The 14,544-nt window shown below is 46.4% G+C and overlaps 1 long non-coding RNA gene across 1 annotated transcript; it reads right to left on the bottom strand.

The window, feature by feature from the left end:
- Positions 1-5,861: 5,861 nt before the first annotated feature.
- Positions 5,862-13,842, bottom strand: LOC138647293 (uncharacterized). Its single transcript, XR_011314940.1, has 3 exons — positions 13,571-13,842; positions 7,190-7,500; positions 5,862-6,376 (listed from the first exon to the last, which is right to left on the bottom strand). It is a non-coding gene; the product is annotated as an uncharacterized lncRNA (long non-coding RNA).
- Positions 13,843-14,544: the final 702 nt, after the last annotated feature.

The raw sequence follows: 14,544 nt of genomic DNA, 5'->3' as shown, positions 1-14,544 counted from the left end.
TGACCACACCACTGCTGCCCGTGGACCCCTGGAACCTATTTTTAATTGCATAGAGCATCCTTTTTTTAATAGTAGGCGTACAAAGTCTGTCTGCGGTCCATAATTGAAATTGTCCTCCACTGACCAGACCAATGCTGCCTGTGTTCCCCTGTAACCTTTTTTAAACTGCATTGAGCCACATTTTTGGTTTAAGGCCTACTACCTGCGTCTGTCTACGCCACTCAATACAGCTGTCCTCCTTTGAAAAAAACTGAGCGTCAATAGTCTTGTTTTCAGCCTCTAGGAATTTGAAAACTGCATTGGGGCTACTACTTCGGTAGGGCCTACTAACGGTGTCTGCCGCTCCAAGGTGTTCCCCAGGTTTCCTCGCCATTGCTTCGATCTTCTGACTCTCGTTTAGTAGTTGTTGAAAACTACACTGCATTAGGCCTACAAATTGGGTATGGGGTGTAGAGACGGTTTGTTCCACTCCAAGGTGTTCCCCAGGTTTCCTCTCCATTGCTTCGATCTTCTGACTCTCGTTTAGTAGTTGTTGAAAACTACACTGCATTAGGCCTACAAATTGGGTATGGGGTGTAGAGACGGTGAGTTCCACTCCAAGGTGTTCCCCAGGTTTCCTCTCCATTGCTTCGATCTTCCGACTCTCGTTTAGTAGTTGTTGAAAACAACACTGCATTAGGCCTACTAGTTGGGTTGGGGCCTTCTATCTGTGTCTGCCGCTCCTTGCTGTTCTCCTACAGTGAACAAAGCTGTGCCGCCGGTTTACTACTGTTGCCAATTTTGAACTGCATTTAGAATACTTACTGATTTGGGCCTACTCTCTGTGTCAGCCTCTTATTCCAGTTGTCCTCCACTGAACAAACAATGCCCCCTGGTTAGTCCTGTTACCAATTTTGAACTGCATTTAGCCCACTTTATTTTTTGGGCCCATATCTGTTTCCCCCTCATCCTGCCCATTGCCCAGCCGGTGATAGATGAGTCTGCTGGTACATTGACCCATAACGCAACATTCCCCGTGCACGCTACACTGCAAGATTGTGACCCTGCTGAAAGTCAGGTCCCCCTTCCCGCATACCATACCACATTACACGGGGACAAAGAGGAAGGTGCAGATGAAGGTGCAGGTTCCTTCATCAGGTGGGGGGAGGAATACTCGTTGGCGACATCACTGGCACAGGGCATCTCATAGTATGCAAAAGTGTTGCTGCCGGTGGGAGGCGCCCCCGCCGTGCAAACACATCGCTGTACTTTGAGGGGCCCTGTGCCAGGGCCAATGCCAACGAGTGGGCCCCCCTGCTTGCTCAGGATCGCAGCACTTGCAAAGTTGAAATACTTACCTCTCCCTGCTCCACTGCCGTGACGTGGTCCAGATTTACTGGGCCCACTAATTGCTTGAACCAGCCCTACGCCCCACAACTTTAGCCAAATGACCCTCAATTTCAAATGCCTTACAATTATTATAAGCTAAATTACGATTGACAAGCTTCAGTAGCAAGAATGGATGTTTTTGCCAATACAATGGGCTCTGTACATGTTTTCCTGGCCTCTACTCACTGCCGACTATGCTCTCCCATTGACTTGCATTGGGTTTCGTGTTTCGGTCGATCCCCGACTTTTCACGATAATCGGCCGATTCCACTCGACTCGACTTTTGAGATAGTCGGGTTTCGCGAAACCCGGCTCGACTCTAAAAAGGTCAAGGTCGCTCAACTCTACTAACGAGTAGTGTTGAGCATTCCGATACCGCAAGTATCAGGTATCGGCCAATATTTGCAGTATCGGAATTCCGATTCCGAGTTCCGATACTCTCAGTATATCGGATATCGGAATCGGAAGTTCCCATAATTCAGAGAGCCAGAATTCAGCCAATGAGGAATCCTTAGAAGTGTGGGCACATCTTGTTCTGCATGTTAGGCATGTAACTACTGGCATGGCTGTGAATGGCTGCTGAAATGATGTCATGATGCACTATAAAAGTCGCCACAGCCATTTTGGGTTCACTCTGCTGTGAATTCAGTTAGGGACAGGACACTGTGTTCTGACTGAGGGCCAGTTTTCAGATAGCGATTTGCTTCATTGTGCTTTACCCAGGCTAATTTAGCAACTGCTGTGTGAGAACTTTGCTTTTGCCTTGCAGCGCTGTTCAGAGCTGACCACAAGGTGTTTGTGTGAGTGCAGCTCACTCTGTAGTCTGGTCTGCGGCCAGAGCCGGTTGTAGTCAGCTCAGGGTGCGTCAAAGCCTCATACCATTGCATTGTCCGTTTTTCAATTAGTGCAGCCTGCTGCACATTTTTTTCAAATTTATCCTATTAGTGGCTTTCCATCCGTATCCTGCTAGATTGTGTAAAAACACAATATAGGATTACATAGAGGAGCTTTTTTTGGCCTTGCAGCGCCGTTCACGGTGGTCTGCAAGGTCTCTATGTGAGTGCAGCTCACTCTGTAGTCTGGTCTGCTGCCACGGCTGGTTGTAGTCAGCTCAGTCTGCATTACTGCCTCATACTGTTCCATTGTCCGTTTTTCAATTAGTGCAGTATGCTGCACATTTTTTCAAATTTATCCTATTAGTGGCTTTCCATCAGTATCCTGCTAGATTGTGTAAAAACACTATATAGGATTACATAGAGGAGCTTTTTTTGGCCTTGCATCGCCGTTCTCAGTGGTCTGCACGGTCTCTGTGTGAGTGCAGCTCACTCTGTAGTCTGTTCTACCACCACAACCGGTTGTAGTCAGCTCAGGGTGCATCACTGCCTCATACAGTTACATTGTCCGTTTCTCAATTAGTGCTGCACATTTTTTCAAATTTATCCTATTAGTGGCTTTACATCCGTATCCTGCTAGATTGTGGAAAAACACTATATTGGATTACATAGAGGAGCTTTTTTTTGCCTTGCAGCGCTGTTCACGGCTGTCTGCACGGTCTCTATGTGAGTGCAGATCACTCTGTAGTCTGTTCTGAGAAAAAAACAAAAAGTTTATAAAGTTTACCAAACAGTCCACTTTACAGTTGTGTAGGCCACATTAGGTCATATTAAAGTCTAGTCCACACTTGATTAAATTAGTGTTCCTTATACCTGTTAGCAGGTGTTCAGGAATAAGCACACTAAGCCTTTAGTACTTTTCTGCCTATCTTTGTCAGTCAACCAAGATGAAGAAGGCAGGGAGTAAGGACCGTGGGTATGGAGGTGGAGCATGGAGAGGACGTGGGGATTCTGTGCCTGCTGCGGGCACCGGTGACTCATCATCCCCAAGTTTTAGCAGGGAACAGTCCTTCATGCGCAGCTTTGTAGGAGCTCACCATACCACGCTGCTGCGGGATGTACAAATTGAAGCCGTAGTCGGATGGATGGCAGCTAACGCATCGACTTCAATTAGTGCCACATCCTCTCAGGCACAGAGCACTGAAGAGCACCCATCTGTCTCTTCACCACCTGCCATATTGCCCAGGCAGTCAGAGAGCCCAGGACAGGAGCCATCTCTACTTCTGTTCTCTGAATCTATTGGCTTGGAAAGAGAGGGCCAGCCAAGCAGCATTGGAGAAAGAAGAAGAGGCAGTATGTAGTGATGCCCAACAGCTTTGTCTCTCTGAATCTGAAGAGACACGTGGGTGTTATGACCTGGTGGTCAGGACAATAATGGACCTGGTGGTTAAGAGCACACGGAATGACCTGATAGTTACTGATAATAAAGGACGAGCTCTGGGACGTGGGAACTCTGCTGACCGCAATCCCTAAACCTATCAACCACACTAGAAATAGCCGTGGATAGCGCCTAACGCTCCCTATGCAACTCGGCACAGCCTAAGAAACTAGCTAGCCCTGAAGATAGAAAAATAAAGCCTACCTTGCCTCAGAGAAATTCCCCAAAGGAAAAGGCAGCCCCCCACATATAATGACTGTGAGTAAAGATGAAAATACAAACACAGAGATGAAATAGATTAAGCAAAGTGAGGCCCGACTTACTGAACAGACCGAGGATAGGAAAGGTTACATTGCGGTCAGCACAAAAACCTACAAAAAGACCACGCAGAGGGCGCAAAAAGACCCTCCGCACCGACTCACGGTGCGGAGGCGCTCCCTCTGCGTCCCAGAGCTTCCAGCAAGCAAGACAACAAATTAAATAGCAAGCTGGACAGAAAAATAGCAAACCAAAGAAATACAAGCTGGAACTTAGCTTCTGATGGGAAGACAAGTCACAAGAACGATCCAGGAGTGAACTAGACCAATACTGGAACATTAAGAGTGCAGCAAGAAAAAAGAAGCTGCTCCAAAGAATGCACACCCACAGAAAATAAAGCAAGAATATAAATATAATAACAAAAGGAGTTTTATTAACACACAACAACTTCAAAACACATAAAACATAATTAAAAACAGTACAAAGTACAATTGGCACATATAAGCAAATGACATGTACAAAATACAAGATACAAGTCTGCAAAAAACCGGCATATATATAGGAGAAATAACCCTTTGGCTCATAGAGCTAATAACAAATAGCTGGGCAAGCGTGCAAACCTATAGCAGCCACAATCTATCCACCAAACTGGGAAAACCACTATAGTATAGAAACCCACCTACAGGGCAGAGCCCACCAAATGCAGTGGCTCGGGTACTGATAACTCATAGAGTCCCAACAAACCCCATGTCTCTGATAGAACAAGCGGGCTGTAACATACCCAAGGAGGAAAGGGCAAGCACGCCGACTCCAGGCGCAGACAAAATGTGTGCCAAAGAAGAAAGAACGCCCAACGCGTATCGCCCTTCTCAAGAGGGCTTCGTCAGGGGAAGGTGCCGTGTGTCAGAGGACCCACTGTATAAATAGTAAGTATATGGCTTACCTAATGGAGCGCAGGTGGGTAGAAACGCCGGCGCAACCGGAAGTATGGTACTTAAGAGGAGAGCGCACGTCATCCAGCAGGATGAGGAATAGACACATCCCCCCAGCCAGGCAAAGAGTGCGCGTGCGCGGTCGCACCAATGGGAGCTAAGCCTCTCCTACCGCCGGGGACACAGCCGGCGTCGGCGTACACATGCGCAAGCGCAGATGAACAGCTGTGAGGAGCGCGACTCCCCCTGTTGCCGGAAATATAACCGGCCGGAGAAAATCTCCAAGTGGGACAATAACCCAAATAACACAAGAGCTAAAGGGTCCAGGACATAGGTATATCAGAAGGAGAGACAGAACGGCCCGAGGGGAAGGAAAAGAAAAAGAAAGAAAAGGGGAGGAAGGCAAAGGAGAAAAAGAGGGAAAAAGAAGAGGGGGGAGGGAAGATGGTAGGGAGAAGAACACAAACCAGGTCCGGGCGCAAGACCAGGGCATAAGATCAGCCCAAATAGATGTTCAAGAATGCCACAGAAGGAATCCATCTAATACATATATGGCAAGATATCTATATAGTCCCTACAACCATATATAGACGCTACAGCCAAATAGCTGCAGATCTAGACCCAAATGTGTGCTGCAGAGAAACCACAGAACTAAACCCAAGTGTGTGCTGCTGAAACGAAGCTCTAATAGATACAACTGCAGCCAGACAAATACGGAGGGCCATATAATAATAGCCGACCGTAGGGCAAATATACGTCCCTATGGACCCCCATAAGAACATATATGACAACACCTATGATCATATGCAACCCCACATGCACAACACAAGCGCGTCACATACCACACAACCCCCGGGGGCACACCACCACACATATCATGCAGCATCACAACAACCTGAAACGGGGAAAATATTAACATAAAAATAATATGACAATATAAATAGTTTTTATTAAATGTTAAAGTTACATATAACAAAACATAACCTATACATACTCCCCAGATTGCACAAAGCCCCCAGATATGGCCTCTTAGTGAAACAGCAGAAAAAACGCAACACCCCCAAAGACCAAGATTCTTATCAGACATGGGCCCAGTGGCGATTGAATAGGAGAGCCCTCAATGGGATTCTATAACCCATCCAAAAGCCATGATAATGTAGATAAAACAGCAAACGCCCATAGTCCTATAGCGCCCCATGAGCCACTAAAGGGTAACATGATGAACTAGAAGGAAAAACCCCCTGCAGAAAGGCCAATAATGATACCAGAGCAAAAAATATATATAACACCAAGTATCCAGACTGGAGCAAGAGCCCAACAGATGCACAAAGATTCAGACCAACGGCACAAATATATTTAATAGAAAAACCCCAAAAGAAACACTCAACGCCGCCAATCATTGTTCATATAATGAATCCAGGATTTGCTGATGAATGATGAGAATCTTCACGGCAGTATATAAACTCAGAGGTAGCTCCATCCAAGATCCAGAAAATCTCTTCCATAGGTATATAAACTGAAGGCCCGCAGGATTTCCAAAACGTAATCTAAAAAATAGCCAAAAAATAAAAAGTAAAAAAGAAAGAAGAACAAAAAAAGAAAAGAAAAGGAGAAAGGGAAAAGGGTGGGGGGGGGAAAGGAAGAAAAGGAGGAATGGATTAACCCAGAAAGCCCGTAAATAATAACTCCTCATTAAGACTCCCCGGGGTCACAGATCCCAAGTGGAAAATCCACCGAGCCTCAGCCCTAAGAAGCTGAGGTACAATGGGGCCACCCCTATTCGTATGATGAATTCTTTCCAACCCTACCACCTGCGTATTGGTGGTACGCCCACCATGATGAGACAAAAAGTGGGAAGCGACTGGGGTGAGTATTTTACCCTCGGCCCGGTCACCAGGGGCCATATGGATAGTAGAGAAATGTTTCTGTACTCTACGTCGTAATTCTTGTGTAGTTTGACCTACATATACCAAGTGGCAAGGACAGATTAAGGCGTAAATCACACAAGAAGTCCTACAATTAATGTAAGAGCGTAATTTATAACGTCCGCCATCAGAGGGATTGATAAAGGAGTCCCTAGTCAGGATCATGTGAGAGCAGACATTGCAGTCGCCACATGCGAAAGAACCCAGGAGTCTAATGCCCTGACCTATACGAGTAGTTTGTCTGACATAATGACTCCTGGTGAGGATGTCTCTAAAATTCGGGGCCCTTCTAGCAACTATCAAGGGACAATCACCCACAATGGTTGAAGTACTGAGGTCCGTGGTAAGTATCCCCCAGTGTTTACGCAGGATACCACTCAGACCAACCCAATTGTTGTTAAACGTCGTGATAAACCTGGGTTTATTATCACCTACCTTGGTCCTTGGGGCCAATAGTGAATCCTGCGTATGGGCTCTAGCCCGCTGGTAGGCCCTCGAAATGCTCCTGTGTGGATAATGCCGGTCCTTAAAGCGATGAGTGTGCTCCCCAGCCTCTTCCTGAAAATCCGAATCATTAGTACAGTTCCTTCTGGCCCGAAGGAATTGGCCTATTGGGACACCCATCCGGGTGTGACGCGGGTGGAAGCTCCTGAAATCCAATAGGCTGTTTGTAGCCGTGGGTTTACGAAACAATTTGGTCATAACCGATCCATTATCCAGCGAGATCTCCAAGTCCAAGAATGTAACTGTAGACAGTGACATGGTATATGTTAGAAGAATGTGATGAGTGTTGTTATTTAGAGATTCAATAAACTGGCAACATTCTTCTTGAGAACCCGTCCAAACAAAGAATAGGTCATCAATATACCTAGACCAATGCGAAACCTTATCTGTAAAAATCACGGATGGAAACACCTTGGTGGCTTCCCACCACCCTAGAAACAAATTTGCTAGGGCGGGCGCACATCTTGCACCCATGGCCACCCCTGAGACTTGTAAATAATAGGCCCTATCAAACAAAAAGTAGTTATGCCTAAGTATGAAATCTAACAAGTCTACTATCAGGGAGTCATGCATGCGGTCAGAATGATTGAGTTGGTCCAGAAAAAATTGTATGCAATACTGGAACATTGACAGGTGGCATGGAGCAAAGATCTAAGTGGAATTAAATAGAGCAGCAGCTAACGAATTAACCTCGTCACCTGTGAAAGGAAACTCAGAACACCCACCAGAGGAAGTCTATGGACAGAACCAGCCGAAGTACCATTCATGACCACAGGAGGGAGCCCGACAACAGAATTCACAACAGTACCCCCCCTTGAGGAGGGGTCACCGAACCCTCACCAGAGCCCCCAGGCCGACCAGGATGAGCCAAATGAAAGGCACGAACCAGATCGGCAGCATGAACATCAGAGGCAAAAACCCAGGAATTATCTTCCTGACCATAACCCTTCCACTTGACCAGGTACTGGAGTTTCCGTCTCGAAACACGAGAATCCAAAATCTTCTCCACCACATACTCCAAATCCCCCTCAACTAACACCGGGGCAGGAGGATCAACGGATGGAACCACAGGCGCCACGTATCTCCGCAATAACGACCTATGGAACACATTATGGATGGCAAAAGAAGCAGGAAGGGCCAAACGAAATGACACAGGATTGATAACCTCAGAAATCTTATACGGACCAATGAAACGAGGCTTAAACTTAGGAGAGGAAACCTTCATAGGAACATAACAAGATGACAACCAAACCAAATCCCCAACACAAAGTCGGGGACCCACACAGCGCCGACGGTTAGCGAAACGTTGAGCCTTCTCCTGGGACAATGTCAAATTGTCCACCACATGAGTCCAAATCTGCTGCAACCTATCCACCACAGTATCTACACCAGGACAGTCTGAAGACTCAACCTGGCCTGAAGAGAAACGAGGATGGAAACTAGAATTGCAGAAAAACGGCGAAACCAAAGTAGCCGAGCTGGCCTGTTATGTTTGCTAATGACAGGTGTTATGAAGGCAATCCAGAAACACAGTGTGCTTAGCGATCAGAGCGCACACAGTGATCTGACAAATACCCAAAAATACAAGAACGAGCTCTGAGACGTGGAAACTCTGTAGACTGCACACCTGATCCTATCCTAAACACAACTAAAAGCGGCTGTGGATTGCGCCTAACAATTACCTAGGCAACTCGGCACAGCCTAAGAAACTAGCTAGCCTGAAGATAGAAAAATAGGCCTGACTTGCCCCAGAGAAATTCCCCAAAGGAAAAGGCAGCCCCCCACATATAATGACTGTGAGTAAGATGAAAAGACAAAACGTAGGGATGAAATAGATTCAGCAAAGTGGGGCCCGATATTCTAGGACAGAGCGAGGACAGTAAAGCGAACTTTGCAGTCTACAAAAAACCCTAAAGCAAAACCACGCAAAGGGGGCAAAAAAAACCCACTGTGCCGAACTAACGGCACGGCGGTACACCCTTTGCGTCTCAGAGCTTCCAGCAAAACAAAAGACAAGCTGGACAGAAAAAAAGCAACAAAAAAGCAAAAAGCACTTAGCTATACAGAGCAGCAGGTCACAGGAACAATCAGGAGACGCTCAGATCCAACACTGAAACATTGACAAGGAGCAAGGATAGCAGCATCAGGCGGAGTTAAGTAATGAAGCAGTTAACGAGCTCACCAGAACACCTGAGGGAGGAAGCTCAGAAACTGCAGTACCACTTGTGACCACAGGAGTGAATTCAGCCACAGAATTCACAACAGTACCCCCCCCTTGAGGAGGGGTCACCGAACCCTCACCAGAGCCCCCAGGCCGACCAGGATGAGCCGCATGAAAGGCACGAACAAGATCGGAAGCATGAACATCAGAGGCAAAAACCCAGGAATTATCTTCCTGAGCATAACCCTTCCATTTAACCAGATACTGGAGTTTCCGTCTAGAAACACGAGAATCCAAAATCTTCTCCACAATATACTCCAATTCCCCCTCCACCAAAACCGGGGCAGGAGGCTCAACAGATGGAACCATAGGTGCCACGTATCTCCGCAACAACGACCTATGGAATACATTATGTATGGAAAAGGAGTCTGGGAGGGTCAAACGAAAAGACACAGGATTGAGAACCTCAGAAATCCTATACGGACCAATAAAACGAGGTTTAAATTTAGGAGAGGAAACCTTCATAGGAATATGACGAGAAGATAACCAAACCAGATCCCCAACACGAAGTCGGGGACCCACACGGCGTCTGCGATTAGCGAAAAGTTGAGCTTTCTCCTGGGACAAGATCAAATTGTCCACTACCTGAGTCCAGATCTGCTGCAACCTATCCACCACAGAATCCACACCAGGACAGTCCGAAGACTCAACCTGTCCTGAAGAGAAACGAGGATGGAACCCAGAATTGCAAAAAAATGGAGAAACCAAGGTAGCCGAGCTGGCCCGATTATTAAGGGCGAACTCAGCCAACGGCAAAAAGGACACCCAATCATCCTGGTCTGCAGAAACAAAACATCTCAGATATGTTTCCAAGGTCTGATTGGTTCGTTCGGTCTGGCCATTAGTCTGAGGATGGAAAGCCGAGGAAAAGGATAGGTCAATGCCCATCCTACCACAAAAGGCTCGCCAAAACCTTGAAACAAACTGGGAACCTCTGTCAGAAACAATATTCTCAGGAATGCCATGCAACCGAACCACATGCTGAAAGAACAAAGGTACCAAATCAGAGGAGGAAGGCAATTTAGCCAAGGGCACCAGATGGACCATTTTAGAAAAGCGATCACAGACCACCCAAATGACTGACATCTTTTGAGAAACGGGAAGGTCAGAAATGAAATCCATCGAAATATGTGTCCAAGGCCTCTTTGGGACCGGCAAGGGCAAAAGCAACCCACTGGCACGAGAACAGCAGGGCTTAGCCCTAGCACAAATCCCACAGGACTGCACAAAAGTACGTACATCCCGTGACAGAGATGGCCACCAGAAGGATCTAGCCACTAACTCTCTGGTACCAAAGATTCCAGGATGACCAGCCAACACCGAACAATGAAGTTCAGAGATAAGTTTATTAGTCCACCTATCAGGGACGAACAGTTTCTCTGCTGGACAACGATCAGGTTTATTCGCCTGAAATTTTTGCAGCACCCGCCGCAAATCAGGGGAGATGGCAGACACAATGACTCCTTCCTTGAGGATACCCGCTGGCTCAGATAAACCCGGAGAGTCGGGCACAAAACTCTTAGACAGAGCATCCGCCTTCACATTTTTAGAGCCCGGAAGGTACGAAATCACAAAGTCGAAGCAGGCAAAAAATAACGACCAACGGGCCTGTCTAGGATTCAAGCGCTTGGCAGACTCGAGATAAGTCAAGTTCTTATGATCAGTCAATACCACCACGCGATGCTTAGCTCCTTCAAGCCAATGACGCCACTCCTCGAATGCCCACTTCATGGCCAGCAACTCTCGATTGCCCACATCATAATTACGCTCAGCGGGCGAAAACTTCCTGGAAAAGAAGGCGCATGGTTTCATCACTGAGCAATCAGAACCTCTCTGTGACAAAACCGCCCCTGCTCCAATCTCAGAAGCATCAACCTCGACCTGGAACGGAAGAGAAACATCCGGCTGACACAACACAGGGGCAGAACAAAAACGACGCTTCAACTCCTGAAAAGCTTCCACAGCAGCAGAAGACCAATTAACCAAATCAGCACCCTTCTTGGTCAAATCGGTCAATGGTTTGGCAATGCTAGAAAAATTACAGATGAAGCGACGATAAAAATTAGCAAAGCCCAGGAACTTTTGCAGACTTTTCAGAGATGTCGGCTGAATCCAATCCTGGATGGCTTGGACCTTAACTGGATCCATCTCGATAGTAGAAGGGGTAAAGATGAACCCCAAAAATGAAACTTTCTGCACACCGAAGAGACACTTTGATCCCTTCACAAACAAAGAGTTAGCACGCAGGACCTGAAAAACCATTCTGACCTGCTTCACACGAGACTCCCAATCATCTGAGAAGATCAAAATGTCATCCAAGTAAACAATCAGGAATTTATCCAGATACTCACGGAAGATGTCATGCATAAAAGACTGAAACACAGATGGAGCATTGGCAAGTCCGAACGGCATCACTAGATACTCAAAATGACCCTCGGGCGTATTGAATGCAGTTTTCCATTCATCTCCTTGCCTGATTCTCACCAGATTATACGCACCACGAAGATCTATCTTAGTGAACCAACTAGCCCCCTTAATCCGAGCAAACAAGTCAGATAACAATGGCAAGGGATACTGAAATTTAACAGTGATCTTATTAAGAAGGCGGTAATCAATACACGGTCTCAGCGAACCATCCTTCTTGGCTACAAAGAAGAACCCTGCTCCCAGTGGTGATGACGATGGGCGAATATGTCCCTTCTCCAGGGATTCCTTCACATAACTGCGCATAGCGGCGTGTTCGGGCACGGATAAATTAAATAATCGACCTTTAGGGAATTTACTACCAGGAATCAAATTGATAGCACAATCACAATCCCTATGCGGAGGTAGAGCATCGGACTTGGGCTCTTCAAATACATCCTGATAATCAGACAAGAACTCTGGGACCTCAGAAGGGGTGGATGACGAAATCGACAAAAATGGAACATCACCATGTACCCCCTGACAACCCCAGCTGGATACCGACATGGAATTCCAATCCAATACTGGATTATGGGTTTGTAGCCATGGCAACCCAAACACGACCACATCATGCAGATTATGCAACACCAGAAAGCGAATAACTTCCTGATGTGCAGGAGCCATGCACATGGTCAGCTGGGCCCAGTATTGAGGTTTATTCTTGGCCAAAGGTGTAGCATCAATTCCTCTCAATGGAATAGGACACCGCAAAGGCTCCAAGAAAAACCCACAACGTTTAGCATAATCCAAATCCATCAGATTCAGGGCAGCGCCCGAATCCACAAACGCCATGACAGAAAACGACGACAAAGAGCATATCAAGGTAATGGACAGAAGGAATTTGGACTGTACAGTACCAATGACGGCAGACCTAGCGGACCGCTTAGTGCGCTTAGGACAATCAGAAATAGCATGAGTGGAATCACCACAGTAGAAACACAGACCATTCAGACGTCTGTATTCCTGCCGTTCAACTCTAGTCATAGTCCTATCGCACTGCATAGGCTCAGGTTTAACCTCAGGCAGTACCGCCAAATGGTGCACAGATTTACGCTCGCGCAAGCGTCGACCGATCTGAATGGCCAAGGACAAAGACTCATTCAAACCAGCAGGCATAGGAAATCCCACCATGACATCCTTAAGAGCCTCAGAGAGACCCTTTCTGAACAAAGCTGCCAGTGCAGATTCATTCCACTGAGTGAGTACTGACCATTTCCTAAATTTCTGACAATATACTTCTATATCATCCTGACCCTGGCACAAAGCCAGCAAATTTTTCTCAGCCTGATCCACTGAATTAGGCTCATCATACAGCAATCCGAGCGCCAGGAAAAACGCATCGACACTACTCAATGCAGGGTCTCCTGGCGCAAGAGAAAATGCCCAGTCTTGAGGGTCGCCGCGCAAAAAAGAAATAATAATCAAAACCTGTTGAATAGGATTACCAGAAGAATGAGGTTTCAAGGCCAGAAATAGCTTACAATTATTTTTGAAACTTAGAAACTTAGTTCTATCTCCAAAAAACAAATCAGGAATAGGAAATATTGGTTCTAACATAGATTTCTGATCAATAGTATCTTGAATTTTTTGTACATTTATAACGAGATTATCCATTGAAGAGCACAGACCTTGAATATCCATGTCCACACCTGTGTCCAGAATCACCCAAATGTCTAGGGGAAAAAAAAAAAAGTGAACACAGAGCAGAAAAAAAATAAATAAATGATGTCAGAACTTTTTCTTTCCCTCTATTGAGAATCATTAGTTTGGGCTCCTTGTACTGTTTTGTTTGCTAATGACAGGTGTTATGAAGGCAATCCAGAAACACAGTGTGCTTAGCGATCAGAGCGCACACAGTGATCTGACAAATACCCAAAAATACAAGAACGAGCTCTGAGACGTGGAAACTCTGTAGACTGCACACCTGATCCTATCCTAAACACAACTAAAAGCGGCTGTGGATTGCGCCTAACAATTACCTAGGCAACTCGGCACAGCCTAAGAAACTAGCTAGCCTGAAGATAGAAAAATAGGCCTGACTTGCCCCAGAGAAATTCCCCAAAGGAAAAGGCAGCCCCCCACATATAATGACTGTGAGTAAGATGAAAAGACAAAACGTAGGGATGAAATAGATTCAGCAAAGTGGGGCCCGATATTCTAGGACAGAGCGAGGACAGTAAAGCGAACTTTGCAGTCTACAAAAAACCCTAAAGCAAAACCACGCAAAGGGGGCAAAAAAAAACCACCGTGCCGAACTAACGGCACGGCGGTACACCCTTTGCGTCTCAGAGCTTCCAGCAAAACAAAAGACAAGCTGGACAGAAAAAAAGCAACAAAAAAGCAAAAAGCACTTAGCTATACAGAGCAGCAGGTCACAGGAACAATCAGGAGAAGCTCAGATCCAACACTGAAACATTGACAAGGAGCAAGGATAGCAGCATCAGGCGGAGTTAAGTAATGAAGCAGTTAACGAGCTCACCAGAACACCTGAGGGAGGAAGCTCAGAAACTGCAGTACCACTTGTGACCACAGGAGTGAATTCAGCCACAGAATTCACAACACTGGCCCGATTATTAAGGGCGAACTCAGCCAACGGCAAAAA

This window comes from Ranitomeya imitator, chromosome 8 (assembly GCF_032444005.1).
Source record: "Ranitomeya imitator isolate aRanImi1 chromosome 8, aRanImi1.pri, whole genome shotgun sequence".
In the NCBI taxonomy this organism is placed as follows: domain Eukaryota; kingdom Metazoa; phylum Chordata; class Amphibia; order Anura; family Dendrobatidae; genus Ranitomeya; species Ranitomeya imitator.
This window is presented reverse-complemented; position numbering and strand designations above follow the sequence as displayed.